Raw genomic sequence first — 23,211 nt, forward strand, 5'->3', positions numbered from 1 at the left:
ATGTTGAGAATGGTTGGTCGTTCGAAAATCTCATGCTTGAATTACACTGCGGGATTTTTGCGATGGTGGTGATTACTGTTTGGCAATATTTACGTAAAGTTAGACGAATGTTGAACTTATACTTTATTTCCGAATTTCACTGCGTGTGTTGAGATTGTGTTTGAGTCATAGATTAAAGTAGCCGCGCGTTGTTAATTTCAATTTCACGTTTTTATTGGAAGGAATGGACATAGTTATATTTCCAGACTTGAGTTCATTTTGTGGCAAGTTTCATTTCATTGTACTAGACTTTCCACAAGGTTTACAAGTTAAATATCAGCGATTGTGTTTGAAGTTTCGGTTTCGCCTGACATTGTAGAGGATGTGTAGACATCCCAGTTTCCGTTCAACGATAGATTTAGGACTTTGTGCGTATCATAGGAGTATATGGATGAGTAGACATCCCAGTTTCCGCTCAACGATAAATTTAGGACGCTGTGCGTATCATAGGAGTATACGGACGAGTAGACATCCCAGTTTCCGCTCAACGATAGATTTAGGATGCCGCGTGTGTTATAGGATTGTATTGTTAGGGTGTGTAGACACTACGTAGGCTCTACGACAGGATTAGGGTGTCGTCTGTATATAGTCAAGTCGTAGTTCAGGTGTTTTGCGAATTGACTTGAACGATGGTAGTGTCTGCAGTAGTGAACGTAAATGTGAAGAGTGTTAGCAGGCCATGTTTCGGCACAGCACTTACTAGCCAGAAGGTGTTTACATAATAGCATGGAACCACTAGGGGCATAAATGCGAGGGTTGTCCAGCGTGGATACTTCGCTAATGGAGTTTGATTACTACTGTTTGCCATGCACGTTCGGGTTCAATGAACTTTAGTTTAAATTTTATTTCTCGACATAAATATTTTATCGTTCAGATGTCTGATATACCTTGATAGTGCCGTGTGTTGACACTTAGCTAATTTATGTAGGACTTGCGCTACGAATGCGGTTTCGATTCGTCAGCTGTTAATGCATTTGATTTTCAATTTTCGTTCTTTCACTTTATATTAGGTGAGACATTGGTCTACCAATTACTTGTAGTTAGTTTATTGGGACAAACATAGGTAGACAGATTTGTAATGGTAGTCGAGTTAGATGGAGAATGGAAAGATTTCCTTTCATTTATTTTATCGCGTGGACTTGTAAATTTATTAAACTTAACGTAGCCGTTTATAACCTGAAAGTAGGTTTTATAAGAATATTTTCAAGTGACCTACCACTTTTCTTTAACTTCAGTGTTTAGCATTTCTTCTGAATGCATAATGAATAAGTGTTTCCTGCATTTCGCAGTTTTGTTCCTTCAGAACGACGTAACGTAAGATCCTCCCGGATCGAGTTCTTGTTGGTTCCTTCTGAACAGCTGTTTGGGTGATGCATGTTTCAGCATCGGGATTATTCCGTAACTTAAGGGTGTCACGAGATGACAAAACATGGTGGAATTTTATTTTTAATTAGGACTAATGCTGTTAACTTGTAGTGAACACCATGCTTTCCAGTAATATTTTGCAACCTATCCAAAGCAACTGATAGTCAATTTGGTTCGATTAAGGGTCCATTCGGCGGGTGTTCCCATATACGACAGGGTATCAGACTGATGGATAAACTTAATTAAATGTAAATCTGGAATTCTATTTGTCGAAGGTCAGATTTTCCACGGATTGCGTGGATTAATTCTCAGTTATCGTTTGGATGAAATGGTACCCGATTTTCAGGTTTTTTAAATTTTCGTTTTCCTAGTTTTCGCTGTTCACTAATTTTATGATATTTTACTTTCCTCTGAAGAAATTCTTAAACAATAACAAAGAGACAACATTTACGCATAGTAATGTGACTGCGTTTAAATATTTCCAATAATTAAACTATTTGATGGATGATTTATATAAACATATTTTTTGCATTGGCAGTTTAATAAAATTTAGTAAGCACATATTTGCTCCTCATTTAAAGTAGTTAGGCTCTCTTCTGAACAATATCGTTTGGTCAAGATCGTACCCGAAATATTCCCGCTACGACCCCAAGATCTAAGAGTTCGATATTGCTCTATTGCAGCAGCTGTGGCAGACGACCAACGATGGAACGGTAAGTTCAAGATGTTCAGTATGGCTGCCGCGTTGCAGAGACGTTATTTATCACTTTACTCAAATCATTTATATATATAAGAAAACAATAAAGGTACAATAATACTGCCTTGAGGAATTCCCCTCTTAATTATTACAGGGTCAGATAAAACTCCGCCTACTCTAATTCTCTGAGATCTATTTTCTAGAAATATAGCAACCCATTCAGTCACTCTTTTGTCTAGTCCAATTTCACTCGTTTTTGCCAGTAGTCTCCCACGATACACCCTATCAAATGATTTAGACAGGTCAATCGCGATACAGTCCTTTTGACCTCCAGAATCCAAAATATCTGCTATATCTTGCTGGAATCCTACAAGTTGAGTTGAGCTTCAGTGGAATAACCTTTCCTTAAAACGAATTGCCTTCTATCGAACCAGTTGTTAATGTCGCAAACATGTCTAATGTAATCAGAAATAATGCCTTCCCAAAGCTTCCATGCAACGCATGTCAAACTTACTGGCCTGTAATTTTCAGCTTTATGCCTATCACCCTTTATTTATACACAGGGGCTACTATAGCAACTCTTAATTCATTTGGTATAGCTCCTTCAACCAAACAATAATCAAATAAGTACTTCAGATATGGTACTGTATCCCAATCCATTGTCTTAAGTATATCCCCAGAAATCTTATAAATTCCAGCCGCTTTTCTAGTTTTCAACTTTTGTATCTTATTGTAAAAGTCATTGTTATCATATGTAAATTTTAATACTTCTTTAGCATTAGTCTCCTCCTCTATCTGGACATTATCCTTGTAACCAACAAACTTTACATACTGCTGACTGAATACTTCTGTCTTTTGAAGATCCTCACATACATACTCTCCTTGGTCATTAATTTTTCCTGGAATGTCTTTCTTGGGACCTGTTTCTGCCTTAAAGTGCCTATACGGCACCCATAAGCGAATTTACGTAATTAATTTACAAATTAAAAGTTGAATATTTCGCATATGGGATACTACAGTAGGCTGTGAATCTAGCAGTCACAAAGGGACTTTCTGGCGCCAGTCTGACGGCAAGGAAAATCCACGAAACTCTTCTTAGAGCACGACCAACTTGTAAACCGCCCTGAGTACTCCATCCAATAAATTTTATGGTACCGCCTAGGAGTGACAACTTTCTATTTGGTTCTCACGAGAAAATCACGCGTTGAGGCCTGACCTACTTAGCAAGGACAAAGAGACAACGACAATACCCACCAACCCTTGGGAGGAAATGGAAGCATCCACGCTACGAAGAGCGCGAAAGTCTCAGCCAATCACAAAATTCTAAATTTGAATGAACTGTCATAGCGGGAATCTACAGTCAGTATTTCGCTATCTGAAGCCCGGAGTAGTGGTGAAAAACAGTGTCCTGACTTCTTTATAATATTTGGAAATTTATCAGTGCGAAAGTGTGGTTAATTAGTGCCTACTTAATAGAATTTTAACTCTACACGGAATAGTAGGATTGCCCAGGAGATGAACTGTCATGGCGGGAAGGAGCCATTCGCTGGAAGAAAATAACGCCGGTGACGCGCACCGTCGTGTGGATTATCCTGTGATCGTTTCCCACGGCGCAATATAACAAGTAAGTCAGACCGAAATTAGGAAGTTTTGTACATAAATTTTGAAACTTTAACCTACGGATGTACAATAAAGCGCTCCCGAGGGCTAGATCACTACGCCACATCCCTTCCACAGAACTATTTTCAAGGTGGGGGGAGAACTCATTACAAAACCCCAGCGACCAGGGTGTTCAGTTCTCAGTGAATCTTGAGTGATAGAGTGACAGTGGCACAGTGTGACGGTGTGACTGTGTATTTCACTGTATTCTGTTCGTGGGTTAGTTGAATCTTCAGTGTGTTTGGAGTGTGTCAGCTAATTCAGTTAGTCAGCTTTACTTTTGGCTGGTAAGAAAGCGATTAGAGACACTTGTTGGCATTTGAGAGAGCCATGTATTATTTTACTTGGGAGAGTAACATTTCAGAAATGAACACTTTAACAAACCTTTACTATTTATCTAGAGATAACAGGCAATAGCTACACTTACACTTGGCTTAAATGAACTAACATCACGAGTCGAGAGGGACAAGTCCATGTTTTCAGCATAGCTGCATAAAACCTCTCTAATCACACGGGTAGTTTGACATTTGTTTGAAAGCTATTTTATTTCTTCATTTTGGAGGACGATCAGCATAAGTTTCTCCACAACATTGGAAACTGTACTTTAGCTTGCTTTCACCACTTTAATAAACTGTTTTGGCAAGCGAGATGTTTGCGGGGAGAAACTAGTTAAGGCAGACAGGGAGGAGAATGACTTTTCTTTAATGAAGGCCGCAGTGGTAGACCTTGAGCAAACTGTTATGGTCCGTAGGGGTGAATGAACGGTAAGCTGTATGTAAACAAAAGCTGAGAGAGCGGTGTGCAGATCAGCAGGTGATTTTTCAGGCGGGTAGCGGAGAGGAACTTCCAACTTCACGACAGGAGTCTGCGGAGTGCTATCGTCTAACCTTCACTGGAGTGCGAGAAAATGCGAGTGTTTTATGTTAATGTAAGCGTGTGTAACGGCATGATAAAAATGTATCAAGTTTGCGTGTGTGAAAATTTGGAATACCACATCAGCTTCAAGATGGAATTCTAATTCACCATGACGGAGTCCGGAGGGTAATCCAACATGCCTCCATCACCCAGGTATGAGCATCAATAGAATAATGTAAATAAATATGTAGGACCGTGCCTAATCGATGATCAATGTAGCTTAGACTGTTAGGTAGGATTGTAAATAGTTCACATTTTAATAATCATAATATAACTACTGTAATAATAATAATGATAATAATAATAATAATAATAATAATAATAATAATGTTGCATTTTCAGCTAGGGTTATTTCCGCACTTCCTTTATGTAGATGTGTTTGCGCATTTATTTTGGTTTATCCTGTAGTATGTCACTTTGACAATTTAGGAAGCTATGTTATTTGATCTCTATTAGTGTAATGCCGATTTTTAATATAATTATAATAATAACCATGTTATTAGATCGTTGGTTTTGAGTCACATTTCTGTTGGAGTTTTGATCTTGTAGACGCCGCCTTGTTGTTTTTAATGTTTATTTTGCTATTTTGGCGCTTTCAGCTGGTTTTATGTTGTGGAATCATCCTTCAGATGACCGTTTCTGGTAGTTCTTATCCCGTGTATTTTTGCGACGATTTTTGGTAGACGCGAGTATTTATTTCTGTGTAGTTGCGGTTACACATCTTTCAATATCTGTGTTTTGAGAGGCAATCTCGTCTTTTTTTTTAGAAACAGTGAGTGCCAGGAAGCCATTGATGAGTCAGCTCTGATATTTTGTGATATGTGTAGCAGAGAATGATCGAGAGATCGAGCTAAATGAGTAATATCCCTGATGATCTACGTTGATAATGGAAATGTGATATTTGGACCATGTCATGAACTGTCGTAAGAAATAGTGATGTGCACGACAGATATTTCGCCCGCCGGATAAGAGCGAAGCCGTATTGTGAGAATAATGAATAATAATGACGTCGAGAATAATGGTGAGTAAAATAGAATTGGGGAATGAATAATTTAACCAAGAGTGTTAAACATGTTGCGACATGGGTTATGATTGTAGGCAGAAGCCTGTATTTGTTTTAAATAATTCCAGGGAAAGTAGATGCTCGGATGATATGCTAGCCGTTGTACATGTGAGCAAAGCGACGAATCAATGTGTATTTTTGATAGTCATGTAAAGTCATGGATGACGTGAAATAACAGTAATTATTGTCCATAAAGGTTAAGTAGTATCATGGCCAGACATTTGTCGTCTGAAGTTAGAGATTGCCGTCAAATTCACAATATTTTTGCTACTCGCAGCGGGGTATATTTTCTGGAGACTCCGATTTTATTTTGCGCATTCCATCCTTATTAATTTCCAGTAGGCCGCGATGTTGGGATTTAGTGTTGTTTATTTGTTATTCTTTCTGAGCGTACCTTTATTACCGTTTATTTGTAGGATGTGATCGTATGTGAATTATTTATATTTGATTTGATGTAAATAGATAGGTGTAGATAGGCTAGTTTTGATTTCTGTATTTTTCTTATGTTGGAGCAGTGTTTCTCCGTTAACAGATTTAATTATGTAAATAAAATTTCATGTGTTAGGTTAACGGATCATCGATTAGGTCACAGTCAAAACCACAGTAGTGGTATGCTCATAGTAGACGTTCAGTAATTACCAAACCTTTTTAAAATCCACTACATTTTATTTAAGAAATGAAGCGATCTTTAATAAACCAATTGTATAAAAACTGCCGCAATGAATGAGGTAAATAAGATGGCATCTGCCTCCATCTAGTGGTGATACCACAAATAATGAGTTGATAATGGAATGCAGTTAGCGGCAAATTCAGTAAAATTTTAATGTACAAGGATCGCTGTCATTTGAAACGTAAACATGAGGCACTTGGCCTAATCATTTGGATTACTTTTAAGAAGTCCAGTCTATCACAGTCATGCAAGTGAAGTTTAAATAATTAGATGAGTGGTTGTAACACTCAGATTCATGTTTCAATAATTTATTTTGTTTAATCACGAGGTGTTTGAATAAGACAGTGGTTATATGGTAAATGAAGTGTGATGTTCATGGCTGTTTTCTTTAAATTTTTTCCTTATTTGTTACACATGGTTAGCGCAATCCACGAGTATTTTAAGTTGGGTGTTTTCCCAAATGAGCCACACGTGTTAAAGATTTGATAACTCCTCTGCGTCAGTGGATTGATGACGTAACAAATTATTTCATTATGATTCAACTACTTTTAATTTATTTGAGAGATGTTTTCTACGTAATATAATTCTGTACTTAAAGTGAGGTGGTATTTCTGACCAGAGTTTTCGTATTTATTCACGTTATCGTCTTGGAGACAGTGTCAACATAGTCTGGAATATTTTAATTAATTTGATTGACCTTCAGTCAGTTTATTAGGCAGATAATGGTGTTATTGTAAGGCAGATCCTCAATCTTTAATTTTCTTAGTCTCATTTTATTTCACTTTGTTTACATTTCTCACCAGTTTAGTTCACTTACATTTTTGGCACTTTGCACTTTATTCAATAAATCAGTCTTTTATTTAAATTTTAATTCAGTCTTTGGGTACCGTCATTTTATAGTTAGTTTACCCTACTTTTCATTTCCTCACTCCTTGATCGACGGGTGGCCTATCTTCGGGGATAGCGGACGGTCCACGACTGAGGAAGAAGAGTCTACATGCAGCGGTGAGTATCATTTAAATGTCATTTATTACAGGAGCAGCCGGCGCACAGTAGAAGGAAGATTTCACCGCAGTTTTTGCCTTGAAAAGGGCACAGGGGCCGGAGTGAGGAGTGAAAAGCGTGTCGCCCACCTTTGGGGCCAGATTTGCTTATCCCCGGGACTTTGCACTTTATATTTAATTTATTTTTGTACCCAGACTGACAGCCATGAACATAGGTTTACTGAGTATTGATAAATATGAATGCTGTGATAATACTGTTTGACAAGTAGTGGTATTAACCATAAATGACATGTTTTGTATAATTTTATCCAAATTTAGGATAAAATTGTTTTGTATTGGTGATTACTGTGTGTTGCATGTGTTGGAAGTATTGTTGGGGAACCTGAAGGTCTCAGTCGCTTCTCTCAGTATACGAAATGTCGATTAGTCAGGAGCAGTGGGACATGTTAATAAAAACAATTAACGATTTAAGCGTAACAACTAGTGAGTTGAAATCTAGTCAGGTCGAACTATCAAACAAAATAGAATGTAGCCAGGCAGAGTTAGCTGTTGAACTTAAAATAAATCAAGATGAGTTAAAATCCAGTCAGGCTGAACTTGCAAACAAGATTGAAAGTAGCCAAGCCGAACTTGTAACTAGCCAAAACGCGCTTGCAGATAAAGTAGAGGCAATACAAGAACAGGTATCAGCAGAATTTAAACAGTGCGAGGAAAAGCTCGAGCAAAAATTTATAAAGAGCCAGGTCGAATTGAAGAAAGAATTACAGGCAAACCAGGACAAACTCATGCAAGCGTGTAATGCGAACAGGCAGGAGACAATGGAAGAAATAAACAAATTAGCGGATGTACAGGCGCAAATACAAGAACAGTTAGACAGCCATAGCGCGACTGTTAAGGAAAGTATGAGGGAAACCAGAGTGATGATACAAGACCAGGGCAAGGACTTAGCTCAAAGTATCATACTCTTAGAAGAACGAATAGATGAAATTGAGGACGAGACCAGGAAAGAAATGAGTAAAGTATGCGTGCAGGTTGGAGAGACTCAGGAGAAGATGAATAATGAAATCATGACCCTAAATTCAGAAACCCAGGACATTACAAAGAAGTTAACAGAACTGTCAGAGAAAATAGCAGAGACTGAGGGTGAGATTACACTCAATGAGCAGTCAATAAGACAGGAATTTAACGAGGTCATTGAGGGAAAAATCCAGGCAATTAAGACCCAGGGCGAAAACTTGTCGACCTTGGTCAAGCTGCTGGTAGACAAACAGGCTGCTGAATCGCAGGTAGTAAAGGAAATAAGGGTACAGCCGCAGTATGAGCAGACAGAGAGCGAGCCGATAACACAGGTATTCAACGTGGAAAGGGCAATGCCGGAAAGTACACAAAGAAATGAAGCTTCCACCCAGATAATTAACATTGTGCGTACAAGTGACGATCAACCAAAGAAATTTAGTGGGACGTCACAAATTACCCCGAAAGTATATCTTAGGGAATTGAAACAATATTTCCAAGATATAAAAGTCCCAGAAGACAAGAAACTACGTATTGTAGAAAAATACCTAGAGGGACAGGCAAAGACATGGTACTATGGTTTCGTGGACACGTTTAAGGCATTCGAAGATTTCGAAAAAGCTTTCCTCGAAAGGTACTGGTCCTTGTCAACTCAACAAGCACTCAGAATGGACTTGTACACTCGCAAGTACATGTCAACACAGCCCACACGTTATCTAGACTTTTTCTTAACTCAACTGGTGAAACTTAGACAATTAGACTCCCCTGTGTCTGACGCAGAAATCGTTCAGACAATAATCAAGCAATTTCCGCCGGACGTGCAGCGAATGCTAATTACGGCGAGGGTAGATGATCCAGCTCAAGTTGAGGCAATTTTAAGGGAGCTAGACGCCACATCAACCAGTAATGTACCGCAAAGAGTGACCAGGCAGGCGCAAGAGCATAGGGCTTACCTAGCTAATGCCACAAGTGAGAGTACACGAGGCAATGCGCAGGTAAACGGCCCGAATTCAGGTGCTGTACCGCGGCGAGATATGAACACGAGACACCAGGAGGAAGAGATCCAACGTCCGTGGTACCGAAGACTTAACTATCCAGACAGGCGACCGAAATATCAGGACAGGCAGCCATACCAAAGAAGGTATCTCTCACGAGATAGAAGGCGATGGGAAGATAGAGGAAGAGACAGACCTTATTATCGAGACCGTAGAAGAAGATGGGACGAGAGAAGAAATTACCAGCGAGATAGGAACTCGGACCCAAGATACCAAGAGGGGCGCCGACATATTAATGATCTGAATAATAAACACCAGCGCGATCCATGGAAACAGGCAATCGAACCCCAGGATATGAACCCGGATATCACGGGAGCCGAAAGCCTCGAGTTCCAGCAGGCAAGAAGGAGAGGAAGCGAGGACTGCAGGCCGCTCAACCCTAATGCACCAACGTACGAGGGGACCGGCGCTAAGAAAAAAAAACTTCAATTTCCAATTAGTAGCTCCATCAGACGCTGACTCAACCGCACATTTAACCATTGAGAATGAAGAGTGGGAAGTAGCACAAGTAGATTCATGGATAGCACAGCCTGAGGACTTATTAAATGATGAATTCAAACAGGAGAGCCCTCAAATTTTACCGCTACCTGTGATTAAAATCAAAATTTATGGAACAAGTATTTTAGGACTTTTAGATACTGGTGCTAGTATCAGCATTATTTCGAGGACTCTGTTTAATGACTTGAAAGAGAAAATGAGCCTACCTGAGATCCCGGTCTCGACTGTAAAAATAAAAGGGATCGTGCCAGACAAGGTGACTACCTGTAAGTCGCAGACATACCTGGAGATGACAATAGGAAGCTCAACCTACAGTCATACATTTATTATAATGGCTAGAGTTAACTACAACATAATTCTCGGAGCCGATTTTCTGAGGGAAACGCATGCCGTCATTGACCTTGCAGGGGGCGTTGTGAGATTCCGAAGGAATGGAGGTCATGACAGGGTTGCAATAAATCCGGAAACTGATGAGGAGGACGAAGCAGATAACAGTACTGACGGAGAGTTCCACGATACTTTGGGAACCGAGCATGCGGATGAACAGTTAAATATTTTGGACCATGAGGGGATTTTTACAGACATTTTTATGGCTGACACTGCAGAAGACATTGAGAAATTAATTAACGACAAGGTTGCAGAATTTAAAGGAACAAAAGAACAGAAAGTTAAATTAAGAGCTTTTTTAATTGAACATCAGGCCGTATTCGATTCCAAAGTGGGCCTAATACCTAATTTCACGTACGCTTTCAATGTTTTGGACTGGGAACCATATAAACGAAAGCCGTACCCAGTGCCAGAGAAATACCACGAGGAGGTCAAACAAATAATTAAGCAAATGGAGGAAAACGGGATAATCTCGAAGCGACCCACTCCGTACGTGAACAGCCTTGTCATTGTAAAGAAAGCCGATAATTCCCTGAAGCTGTGTTTAGATGCTCGCCAATTAAATTCCAAATTAATCCCAGAGAATGATCAAGCCATGCCTATTAAGGACGCAATTCGTCGATTTAAAGACATGGAAGCTTTTACAGGTGTAGACCTGACCAGTTCCTTTCACCATATCCTTCTGCATGACAAATCGAAATTACTAACAGGGTTCATGTTCGATCAACAGACCTATGTTTTTGAAAGGCTTCCGTTTGGTACGAGGAACTCAAGTAGTGCGCTCATACGAGCACTTGACAGGAACCTAACGGACGAAGTCAAAGCAGTTACCGCTTTGTACATCGATGACATGATAATAGCAACTAAAACCTTTGAAGCAAACCTCCAAAATTTAGGTAAACTGTTCAAAAACCTTATAGAAACTGGATTCAAGGTGAACATCAAGAAATCGCACTTCTGTCAGCCGGAAACCCTATTCCTAGGACACGTAATAGACGGCAAGGGAATCCGACCAAACCCAGTAAAGTTAGAAGCAATAAGTAACTTCCCTAGGCCTACCAAGGTGAAAAACGTCCGCCAATTCCTTGGTATGTGTCAATTCTTTAGGGAACACTGTAAAAATTTCACCGAAGTCGTTGCACCACTACAAGACCTGCTGCGTAAGTACAACAGATGGAAATGGACACAGGAAGCAGAGACAGCGTTCACAAATACTAAAGAATTGTTAGCCAGGAGTATAAAATTAGCATATCCTGACTTTAACAGACCATTCATCCTCCAGACGGACGCATCTAAAGTTGGTGTAGGTGCAGTCTTATTCCAGGAACAGGACGATGAATGTAAAACCAAGGATTATTTAGGCTTTTATAGTAGAAAACTGAGGTCGCACGAACGGAACTACACAACTACAGAGCTAGAAATTCTAGCTATAGTCCAAGCCCTACAGCACTGGCGAAAAGTTGTTTATGGATTTCCAATCATCATAAGAACCGACCACAAAGCTTTAACGTTCATGTTAAAGTCAGCTGTTTCATCTGACAGAATTACAAGATGGTCACTGTTCGTGCAGCAATTTAATTTCATCATTGAACACTGTACAGGCAAGGCGAACATCTTAGCTGACGCCTTAAGCAGGAACCCGAATAAACATGAAGAGCAGGTAAATTATGTGGACTTAACACAGGAGGACAGAAATGTACTACTCCGACTGAGCCAGTTACCAACCTTTCAACAGGCTGACCCAACCTTACAGCCGATTATCCAGTATTTCCAGGGAGCAATTCAACAAGGGGACCTTCGATATGACGAAATTCACAAGGCCGCAGAAGAATACAGGTTGTTAAATAACCAGTTGTTAAAATATGCAGATAAGGACCATACAAAATTAAAGATTGTAGTCCCGAAATAATTACAGGAAGAGCTGATATGGCATGTACACCGTATTATTGGGCACGGAGGTATTGATAAGACCGTCGCCACGATTCAGGAAACCTTTACCTGGAAAGACCTTAGGAAGACTGTCAGAGATGCAATAATTACATGCGACACTTGCCAGCGTGTCAAGGCGAACTCCTACCTTGTAAAACAGAAGCCAATTCCCATTCTACCGTCAAAGCCCCGTGAGTTATACGCGATGGATATTTATAGAAAAATCCCGAAATCACGGAGAGGCAATCAGTTTATATTAGTCACCATGGATGTATTTTCGAAATTTACAAACCTTTCTCCAATGCAAAAGGCCAATACTAGGTCAGTTTTGAGATGCCTTAATAGGGAAATAATTCCGGCTATGGGAAAACCGGAGAAATTATTAACAGATCACGGAACACAGTTCACCTCCGCAGAGTTTAAAACAGGTTTACAGCAACTAGGAATACAACATGTTCTGAGTTCAACACGTCACCCAGAGTCGAACCCGGCAGAAAGAGTAATGAAAGTCATCGCAAAATTCAGCAGAATTTATATCCCAGAACAGCATTGGCGATGGGTAGATATTCTTCCATTGATCACTGACTGCATAAATAATACTGTCCATGAAGCAACGGCAAAAATTCCGGCCACAGTGCACAATGGCTTACAACCGGCTAGACCCTGGCATCCAGTCGTCAATTGTCCGCCTGAACCCCTATTATCTCCGGAAGTGTGTACACAGCAGGTACAAGAGCGTTTAAGAGAGCAAGCTGACCGCAGGCTAAGAAGGGTTCGGCGAAGAAGATTTCACCGGCCATTAAGAGTGGCTGAAATGGTATTGATCCGTAGACCAGCCATCTCCGATCCTGAAAGGAGATATTACGCAAAATTCGCACCATTGTACATCGGTCCTTACCGCATTATTCAAGATATGCAAAATAAGGCATATAAAATTAGAAGTTTAGATGGAGAAAATGAAATGGTTATGAATGCATCCAACCTTAAAATATATAAATCAGCACCAGGCGCAGCTCAAGTGAATCTCGTGGAAAAACCAAGGAGCTCAAACGCAGGAGAAGACACAAGTTCCGGCACGGAAGAAGAAGATGATGAAGATGACCCATGTACTGAAGCAGAAGAAGAAGATGACCAGGAAACCCTATCAACGAACCCAGGAGACGACAGTCATTTCGAGATTGAGACAGGTCAACAAACAGAAGAAAATTGTCCGGAATGCGAACAGAACTCAGCCGAGATACTGGCAGTCATGAAACAGATCGCAGATGACCTCGAGAAAGAGAACAAGAGTTTAGAGAGAGAAATCAGAGAAAAGCTCAGACATAAGCAGAGGTATTCTTCATAGTCAGAAGTATACATTCGCTTATGGCTGCAAGTATGTGAAAATCATTGGTTGAATTGAGAAATCTTCCACTATCGCGTAAGATTTCTAACGTCGTAGGGGAGCATTGCACCCATAAGCGAATTTACGTAATTAATTTACAAATTAAAAGTTGAATATTTCGCATATGGGATACTACAGTAGGCTGTGAATCTAGCAGTCACAAAGGGACTTTCTGGCGCCAGTCTGACGGCAAGGAAAATCCACGAAACTCTTCTTAGAGCACGACCAACTTGTAAACCGCCCTGAGTACTCCATCCAATAAATTTTATGGTACCGCCTAGGAGTGACAACTTTCTATTTGGTTCTCACGAGAAAATCACGCGTTGAGACCTGACCTACTTAGCAAGGACAAAGAGACAACGACAATACCCACCAACCCTTGGGAGGAAATGGAAGCATCCACGCTACGAAGAGCGCGAAAGTCTCAGCCAATCACAAAATTCTAAATTTGAATGAACTGTCATAGCGGGAATCTACAGTCAGTATTTCGCTATCTGAAGCCCGGAGTAGTGGTGAAAAACAGTGTCCTGACTTCTTTATAATATTTGGAAATTTATCAGTGCGAAAGTGTGGTTAATTAGTGCCTACTTAATAGAATTTTAACTCTACACGGAATAGTAGGATTGCCCAGGAGATGAACTGTCATGGCGGGAAGGAGCCATTCGCTGGAAGAAAATAACGCCGGTGACGCGCACCGTCGTGTGGATTATCCTGTGATCGTTTCCCACGGCGCAATATAACAAGTAAGTCAGACCGAAATTAGGAAGTTTTGTACATAAATTTTGAAACTTTAACCTACGGATGTACAATAAAGCGCTCCCGAGGGCTAGATCACTACGCCACATCCCTTCCACAGAACTATTTTCAAGGTGGGGGGAGAACTCATTACAAAACCCCAGCGACCAGGGTGTTCAGTTCTCAGTGAATCTTGAGTGATAGAGTGACAGTGGCACAGTGTGACGGTGTGACTGTGTATTTCACTGTATTCTGTTCGTGGGTTAGTTGAATCTTCAGTGTGTTTGGAGTGTGTCAGCTAATTCAGTTAGTCAGCTTTACTTTTGGCTGGTAAGAAAGCGATTAGAGACACTTGTTGGCATTTGAGAGAGCCATGTATTATTTTACTTGGGAGAGTAACATTTCAGAAATGAACACTTTAACAAACCTTTACTATTTATGCAGAGATAACAGGCAATAGCTACACTTTCAACACTTGGCTTAAATGAACTAACATCACGAGTCGAGAGGGACAAGTCCATGTTTTCAGCATAGCTGCATAAAACCTCTCTAATCACACGGGTAGTTTGACATTTGTTTGAAAGCTATTTTATTTCTTCATTTTGGAGGACGATCAGCATAAGTTTCTCCACAACATTGGAAACTGTACTTTAGCTTGCTTTCACCACTTTAATAAACTGTTTTGGCAAGCGAGATGTTTGCGGGGAGAAACTAGTTAAGGCAGACAGGGAGGAGAATGACTTTTCTTTAATGAAGGCCGCAGTGGTAGACCTTGAGCAAACTGTTATGGTCCGTAGGGGTGAATGAACGGTAAGCTGTATGTAAACAAAAGCTGAGAGAGCGGTGTGCAGATCAGCAGGTGATTTTTCAGGCGGGTAGCGGAGAGGAACTTCCAACTTCACGACAGGAGTCTGCGGAGTGCTATCGTCTAACCTTCACTGGAGTGCGAGAAAATGCGAGTGTTTTATGTTAATGTAAGCGTGTGTAACGGCATGATAAAAATGTATCAAGTTTGCGTGTGTGAAAATTTGGAATACCACATCAGCTTCAAGATGGAATTCTAATTCACCATGACGGAGTCCGGAGGGTAATCCAACATGCCTCCATCACCCAGGTATGAGCATCAATAGAATAATGTAAATAAATATGTAGGACCGTGCCTAATCGATGATCAATGTAGCTTAGACTGTTAGGTAGGATTGTAAATAGTTCACATTTTAATAATCATAATATAACTACTGTAATAATAATAATGATAATAATAATAATAATAATAATAATGTTGCATTTTCAGCTAGGGTTATTTCCGCACTTCCTTTATGTAGATGTGTTTGCGCATTTATTTTGGTTTATCCTGTAGTATGTCACTTTGACAATTTAGGAAGCTATGTTATTTGATCTCTATTAGTGTAATGCCGATTTTTAATATAATTATAATAATAACCATGTTATTAGATCGTTGGTTTTGAGTCACATTTCTGTTGGAGTTTTGATCTTGTAGACGCCGCCTTGTTGTTTTTAATGTTTATTTTGATATTTTGGCGCTTTCAGCTGGTTTTATGTTGTGGAATCATCCTTCAGATGACCGTTTCTGGTAGTTCTTATCCCGTGTATTTTTGCGACGATTTTTGGTAGACGCGAGTATTTATTTCTGTGTAGTTGCGGTTACACATCTTTCAATATCTGTGTTTTGAGAGGCAATCTCGTCTTTTTTTTTTAGAAACAGTGAGTGCCAGGAAGCCATTGATGAGTCAGCTCTGATATTTTGTGATATGTGTAGCAGAGAATGATCGAGAGATCGAGCTAAATGAGTAATATCCCTGATGATCTACGTTGATAATGGAAATGTGATATTTGGACCATGTCATGAACTGTCGTAAGAAATAGTGATGTGCACGACAGATATTTCGCCCGCCGGATAAGAGCGAAGCCGTATTGTGAGAATAATGAATAATAATGACGTCGAGAATAATGGTAAGTAAAATAGAATTGGGGAATGAATAATTTAACCAAGAGTGTTAAATATGTTGCGACATGGGTTATGATTGTAGGCAGAAGCCTGTATTTGTTTTAAATAATTCCAGGGAAAGTAGATGCTCGGAAGATATGCTAGCCGTTGTACATGTGAGCAGAGCGACGAATCAATGTGTATTTTTGATAGTCATGTAAAGTCATGGATGACGTGAAATAACAGTAATTATTGTCCATAAAGGTTAAGTAGTATCATGGCCAGACATTTGTCGTCTGAGGTTAGAGATTGCCGTCAAATTCACAATATTTTTGCTACTCGCAGCGGGGTATATTTTCTGGAGACTCCGATTTTATTTTGCGCATTCCATCCTTATTAATTTCCAGTAGGCCGCGATGTTGGGATCTAGTGTTGTTTATTTGTTATTCTTTCTGAGCGTACCTTTATTACCGTTTATTTGTAGGATGTGATCGTATGTGAATTATTTATATTTGATTTGATGTAAATAGATAGGTGTAGATAGGCTAGTTTTGATTTCTGTATTTTTTCTTATGTAGGAGCAGTGTTTCTCCGTTAACAGATTTAATTATGTAAATAAAATTTCATGTGTTAGGTTAACGGATCATCGATTAGGTCACAGTCAAAACCACAGTAGTGGTATGCTCATAGTAGACGTTCAGTAATTACCAAACCTTTTTAAAATCCACTACATTTTATTTAAGAAATGAAGCGATCTTTAATAAACCAATTGTATAAAAACTGCCGCAATGAATGAGGTAAATAAGATGGCATCTGCCTCCATCTAGTGGTGATACCACAAATAATGAGTTGATAATGGAATGCAGTTAGCGGCAAATTCAGTAAAATTTTAATGTACAAGGATCGCTGTCATTTGAAACGTAAACATGAGGCACTTGGCCTAATCATTTGGATTACTTTTAAGAAGTCCAGTCTATCACAGTCATGCAAGTGAAGTTTAAATAATTAGATGAGTGGTTGTAACACTCAGATTCATGTTTCAATAATTTATTTTGTTTAATCACGAGGTGTTTGAATAAGACAGTGGTTATATGGTAAATGAAGTGTGATGTTCATGGCTGTTTTCTTTAAATTTTTTCCTTATTTGTTACACATGGTTAGCGCAATCCACGAGTATTTTAAGTTGGGTGTTTTCCCAAATGAGCCACACGTGTTAAAGATTTGATAACTCCTCTGCGTCAGTGGATTGATGACGTAACAAATTATTTCATTATGATTCAACTACTTTTAATTTATTTGAGAGATGTTTTCTACGTAATATAATTCTGTACTTAAAGTGAGGTGGTATTTCTGACCAGAGTTTTCGTATTTATTCACGTTATCGTCTTGGAGACAGTGTCAACATAGTCTGGAATATTTTAATTAATTTGATTGACCTTCAGTCAGTTTATTAGGCAGATAATGGTGTTATTGTAAGGCAGATCCTCAATCTTTAATTTTCTTAGTCTCATTTTATTTCACTTTGTTTACATTTCTCACCAGTTTAGTTCACTTACATTTTTGGCACTTTGCACTTTATTCAATAAATCAGTCTTTTATTTAAATTTTAATTCAGTCTTTGGGTACCGTCATTTTATAGTTAGTTTACCCTTACTTTTCATTTCCTCACTCCTTGATCGACGGGTGGCCTATCTTCGGGGATAGCGGACGGTCCACGACTGAGGAAGAAGAGTCTACATGCAGCGGTGAGTATCATTTAAATGTCATTTATTACAGGAGCAGCCGGCGCACAGAAGAAGGAAGAGTTCACCGCAGTTTTTGCCTTGAAAAGGGCACAATACATACCTTTCCATTTTTCACTAAAATTTGTGTGACTGCCAATTATGCTTGCCATCATGTTATCCTTAGCTGCCTTCTTTGCTAGATTCAATTTCCTAGTAAGTTCCTTCAATTTCTCCTTACTTCCACTAACTCTATTTCTTTCCAATCTGCACCTCCTTCTTAGTCTCCTTATTTCTCTATTATAATAAGGTGGGTTTTTATCATTCCTTACCACCTTTAAAGGTACAAACCTATTTTCACATTCCTCAACCATTTAAAACCCATCCAAGAGTCTGTTTACATTCTTATTTACCGTTTTCCACCGATCATAACTACTTTTTAAACACTGCCTCATGCCAGCTTTATCAGCCATATGGTACTGCCTCATAGTCCTTCTTTTAAAACCTTCCTTTCTATCACATTTAGTTTTAACTACGACAAAAACAGCTTCGTTTTCACTAATACTATCTATTACTTCGGTTTCTCTATAGAGCTCATCCTGTTTTATCAGCACCATGTCCAGGATATTTTTCCCTTAGTTGGTTCCGTCACTGTATGAATCAGCTGTCCTTCCCATATTAGCTTATTTGCCATTTGTTGGTCATGATTTCTGTCGTTTGCATTTCCTTCCCGATTAACATTTGGTAAATTCAGATCTCCCGCTACAATCACATTCCTTTCCATGTCGTTTCCCACATAGCTGATTATCTTATCGAGTAATTCTGAACCCGAGTCAGCGCTACCCTTTTCCCGGTCTGTACACTCCAAAGACATCAAGTTGCCTATTATCTTTAGAAATGAGCCTAACACTTAAACTTTCATGTTTCTACTCTTTAACGTTTTCGTAGCTTACAAATTCTTCTTTCCCCAGAATGAATACTCCGCCTCCCACCATTCCTATCCTATCTCTACGATACACACTCCAGTGCCGTAAGAACATTTCTGCATCCATTATATCATTTCTCAGCCATGATTCAACTCCTATTACAATGCCTGGTAAGTATATATATCTATTAAATTACTTAATTCTATTTCTTTCTTTACAATACTTCTACAGTTCAACACTAACGTTTTTATGTCATCCCTACTTGACTTCCAGATCTCTGTACCCTCATCACCGCTCCCTAGTCAACCCCGTTTCCCTGAATGTACCTCCCTATTACACTTCTAAACAAATTTCCTAACTTATACGCACCACTGCGGTTTAAGCGAAGGTCATCTGAGCCCAGATCCCTATCTTCTACCCACCCATTAGGGTCTAGAAGTTTCACTCCCATATTCTCACATACCCACTCCATAGTCTCATTTAAATCCCCAATCACCCTCCAGTCAGTATCCCTCCTATACAGTATTCCACTGATAACAATTTCCGCTTTCTTAAACTTCACCCGTGCTGCATTTATCAGAACCCACTCATCCCCAACTATGTTGGTACTTATATCAGCTTGCCTTACGTTGTTGGTACCAACGTGAAACACTAACACCTTCTCCTTCTCCTCGTCCTTCTATTCTACTTTTCTCAGCATCTGCCTCAACCTAATTCCTGGATAACACTCTATCCTGGTTCCCTTTCCTCCACACACTTTCCCCACATGTCTAACGATGGAATCCCCCATGAACCACAGCCTCAATCCTACCCATCTCCTTTCATCCCCTCACCTCCTTGTCAGCCCTCTCTTTCGTGATAGCTGCAGAAGCTACTTCCTCCTCCTTTTTCTCCCTCCCATGACCCTGTTCCATCTGTCTTTTCCTAACCTCTAGTCTACATTTTCTTTTCCTACCTTTTCCCTTCCTCCTACTTCCACACATCTCAGTAACAGTTCCCTGTTCCTCATCTTCCCTCTGTTGCTCCACCTGGAGTGGCTCGTACCGATTTCGCACAGACACCTGTCCTGAATTCTGATCCTGAATAGAGCTCTTAGCCTGCAATCGCCTTCCCTTTATAACATTTGACCACTTGTCTTCTACAGTTCCCCCCTTTCCTTCCCATCCCTCTTTTACACCTGCTGTAACCTGTACATTGTTTGAGGGAGGACTGCCTTCATTCCTGTTTTCTGTGAGAATCCTAGTTATCTCCCTCAAACTCTCCAAGTCCTCCCTCATGCCCCTTAATGCCTCGTCACACCCAGAGTTCCTACACTTGCACTCTTTAGCCATTCTTTACGGACAAAATGAAAAGAAAAGTAAAAGTAAAATAACTTGCTTTGCGCGGAAAAGAATGAACGAAAAGAAATATTGTCAAAGATCACACGACAATTAGGTAATTAATAAACTGCTACACTATAATGCTACTTAGACGTATTCTATTTTTATCCTACAACACCCTAACAGATAAACACTATTGTTAATTACTGAATACCGAAAGGAATACACAAAAATTACACAATTCTATACTGCAGTTAAGCCTCTCCTAATTACAACAGCAGAATTTTAGTAAGAGATTTTCTACAGATACCTCTACTATACTACACAAAAATTTTACTATAATAAATTAAGCACGCTAATGTCTAATAAGATATTACTCGTATACTACTGTACAGTACACTACAATAATTTTAAACTACGTTCAGACATATCCTAATTACAATACTGGTACCGTATGTCACTACTAAGCACAAACAGAAATTGAAATTGCAAGTTGTACTCAAGGATTACCAACAAAGCTAAATGCTTAGACAGATTATTATTAGTACTATGCTCTAATAGATACACACACAAAGATACACACGAATATAGGAGGTAAGATACTGTACTATCTAAATATACCGTGTCTGCACTACAATTCTAAACTGAAATGTGGTTATATGAATTTTACCGCTGGTGGATTACTTTTATTTTCCCTACTATGCGGGACGGAGAATATAAGTGTCCTTAAATGCCGAAAAATAAGAGGTTGTCTACAATTATTTCTGTCAAAACTGCGTCAGGGGGCTTGAGCTGCAATATTATTACGATAGGCCCTTTAGGAATTTAATTATTAACTTTTAATCGATGTATGAACGAAGGTGCAAAGTACAGTGCAAAGTATGCCGGGACCTTAGGCTACAAATTATCGGAATAAAGTATTTGTATTTGTTTACACAACTACCCTGTGCTTGTAGCCCGTACTCTTTGATCTCGTCGGAATGTACGGTATCAACAATCGTCATCAATCAAAAAACGGTTAAGTACCGCAATTGTCCAGTGAAATTACCGTGTAATCTCTATAACTTCTTTTTAAATCGAAGTTTACAGGCGTATCGTTCTTTTTAAATTCAGTAAATTATTAGCTTCGCGATAGTTTGAGCGGATATCTATACGAAATACCGGAAAAGTTACTGCGGAAGTTACGGTACTATTCCTTATGATAATCTGCCTTTGTAAGTATTATACCAACGAATCTGAAGATATTTACGAATATTTTTAAAGTTAATATTATTACCTAAAATATTTCCTAAACCTAAATTCGAAACAAGGTACACCTAGCTAGCCTACTTAACCTAGAAAACGTAATTTACTGAAGACCAACTGAATTCCTTGTTATAAAATTTAAATAAATATCACTACTCCCAATTTCTACCAACAAGCACCAAACACCACTATATAAATAGCACTAAATGAATCACAAACACACAAAATTAACCTTACGAATGCGAGAAATGTCTTCCGCACGTAATACACAAGTTTAAGTCACTTGAGAAAATCCAAATTCAATTGTAATGTTTTACTCGGTTAAATATGTCAATCACTTGGTGAAAATAGACGTACAGTTTGAAGTTTACTATTGGAAAAAATTCCTATCACCTGGAATCACTTAGGAAAAACGTTGCACTCGTGAGAGAAAAAAAAAATACAAGTTCAAATTACACTTGAGCGGGTCACATAAACTTGAAATGCACGTAAATTGACATGTTTTAATTCATAGTGGAACTTCTCTATCACACGCGAATGGTGTTGAAATTTGTAAGTCCGATACGAAGCATCGTAGATTTAAAGTTCTTATCTCGCAGACTTTCAAATACTTGGCGAGAATCGAACTCGTAACTCACATCACAGCGGTCTAGAACCATCAGCCGACCATCCGGCCTCGACTGTGGCACATAGTTGACTGACTTGACATGCAAATATGCCTTCTTTATGTACAAGATTCTGGAAAATTGAGGCTATTGTATTTTATTAATTATCTCCCTTAATCTTGGATGGATTTCCTTCAAAGTTGGGAACAATGATGGTAAAAAATTGATGAACACGATGACGTTGTTCATTTAATCGTACCCTGATGCAAACAAACGTTATTAATGATAGAACATTTGGAATGTTCTCTCGGCTGGCGTAATTTAGCCTTGACCGAGATATGCAGGACGTGACGTCACGTGCTGCATGTTGCTCGCAGCTGACGTGCTTGTAGCCGGCTGGGTGTTAACGCAGGCGCGGAGTTCGACTTTAAACTTCGGGAACTCTGTCTTGGACCAGCCTTCCTGGTATAATATATATAATATAATCGTCGCGCTAATTCAGATAAGTTTCCGGCAACTATGAACTAGGAAAAGGCAAGTGGTGATTATTGTTTAAGGAGGAGGACTGGGGAAGAAGAGGCGAGGCCATAATACTGTAACAACCATAATATTTGCCTGGTGTAAAAATAGGGAAAGCAAGGAAAAGAATCTTCAGCGCTGCCGATGATGCGTTTCGAATATACGATCTCCAGAATGCAAGCTACATCTATATGGCCCGTACAACACATTCGGTTACACATTACTGTTGTTTCATCTTCCCTTCGTCAAAGCTATTTACGACTAGATTACACACACCATAACAACGCTATAATCAAATCTACACTTCCCCGTACGTTGGCGTGTCGCTTTAGTGTCGACAATATTATGAGATTTAATTTCCACCGAAAGCGATATTCTTATCTGTGGGCAAGTCATGCTCGTGCTTAGCCATATTTGAGTAATATGTAAGAAGACAAACAGCTGACTGGCGTTCGGCGCGCGCACCGACGAATTTCATTGGTTGCGACGAGTAAAGAATTGTATGAACGATACT

The 23,211-nt window shown here is 39.4% G+C and overlaps 1 protein-coding gene across 5 annotated transcripts in view; it reads right to left on the reverse strand.

The window, feature by feature from the left end:
- The window catches only part of LOC136881088 (uncharacterized), a 525,856-nt gene that overhangs the window by 377,993 nt on the left and 124,652 nt on the right, over window positions 1-23,211 (reverse strand). The gene's annotated exons all lie outside the window — the stretch shown is intronic.

This window comes from Anabrus simplex, chromosome 9 (genome assembly GCF_040414725.1).
Source record: "Anabrus simplex isolate iqAnaSimp1 chromosome 9, ASM4041472v1, whole genome shotgun sequence".
Taxonomy (NCBI): Eukaryota; Metazoa; Arthropoda; class Insecta; order Orthoptera; family Tettigoniidae; genus Anabrus; species Anabrus simplex.